Below are 1,522 nucleotides of genomic sequence, written 5' to 3'. Positions count from 1 at the left end.
TTCTGGAGGTTGTCTGTTTGCTCTCTTGATAGTTTCCTTGGCTGTGCAGAAGCTTTTTAATTTGATCAGGTCCCATTTATTTATTTTTGTTGTTGCTGTGATTGCCTTTGGGTCTTCTTCATAAATTCTATGCCTAGGCCAATATCTATAAGAGTTTTTCCAACATTTTCTTCTAGAATTCTTATAGTTTCATGCCTTAGGTTTTTCTTTCCAATAAAAACAATTCAGTAGCATATCCTTTATCTGTGCTGGGATATGAAGATTACATAAATGAATTTGGAGTTCAAATTTGTTTACTTCAACAAACATCTATTAATGATTGTTATCCTAGGTGGAGTAGATATGTTAAAGAATAGCCCCTGACCTTAAGGAGCTTGCAATTTTTTGAGAAAAATAAACACATACACAAATAATTTCAATATTACATAGAAAGTACAATGAGAGATGTATATCAGCATATGAAAGCCCAGAGGAAGGTGTTAAATGTGTCTTAGAAGGCAGGAAAGTAAGGTAATGCATCCAAGGCAGATGGTATCTGAGTTGAATCTCAAAAGGTCAGAAACTGGCAGCTGGGAAGGAAAGAGGAAAATAGATTTTCTGGACAGAAGAAAATAGCAGATGTGTAGAAGAAAATGATGAGGACCTAAATTATTGCAGTCATAATACAATTGATAAGAAGGGAAGCCCTTAAAATATTCAGAATATAAAATCATGTTATTTTGATTGATTGGACGTATTTACTACCTAACTATACTGGGGAAATACTGGTGCAGCAAGAGATCAGGGAAGTGATGTGAATTCAGATTCTGATAGTTGAGGCTGAGCTGCTAATTGGAATGTCAAGTGGAATAGACAGTAGAGAGTCTAAATTTGAAGGCAGAATTTAGTGATAGGGATAAAACCTGAAGATGTATGAGAATGCTTGTGATAGCTAACATTTAGGTAAATTCTAAACTTAACCTAAGTTTCTCCAGGAAATTTAAAAGTGCCTTTGAAGACCCAGAGAAGCTGTCTTCTTCAATTGATTCTTTTGTCTTCCTCCACTGGTATTCCCCTCTAAATTATAATCTCCCTGTGCATTCAGGCTGTGGTTTCTTCATCTTTATATGCCTCATATCTCCTAGCATAGTGCATTACTCTCAGAAGAGAGCAATCATTTAATAAATGTTTATTATTAAAAGGTTCTTAATAGCATAGACATATAAATAATGGGCAGATTAAATTTATGGGGAATACCAGAGGACAACAGAATACCTATATGCAAAATGTTCTATTAATAGATAAGTCTATCTGAGACTGTAACCCAAAGCAAAGAGAAAGAGGTCAGACATTTATTACATGACTTTCAGATGTAAATAACCCAAATAGTTGCCTAAAAGAACAGATTTCTGTTTAATTACCTCCAACCTGTGAAGGTGTCAGATCAGAATCAGAAAGCTATAAACATGGCATCTGAGCATTAGGAATTTCTTCCATACGCTTCCCTCCAATTAAAACTTGGAGTGAATATTGAAAAGATAGA

The sequence above is a fragment of the Propithecus coquereli genome, unplaced genomic scaffold, assembly GCF_000956105.1.
Source record: "Propithecus coquereli isolate 6110/MARCELLA unplaced genomic scaffold, Pcoq_1.0 Scaffold415, whole genome shotgun sequence".
NCBI classification, from domain to species: domain Eukaryota; kingdom Metazoa; phylum Chordata; class Mammalia; order Primates; family Indriidae; genus Propithecus; species Propithecus coquereli.
This window is presented reverse-complemented; position numbering follows the sequence as displayed.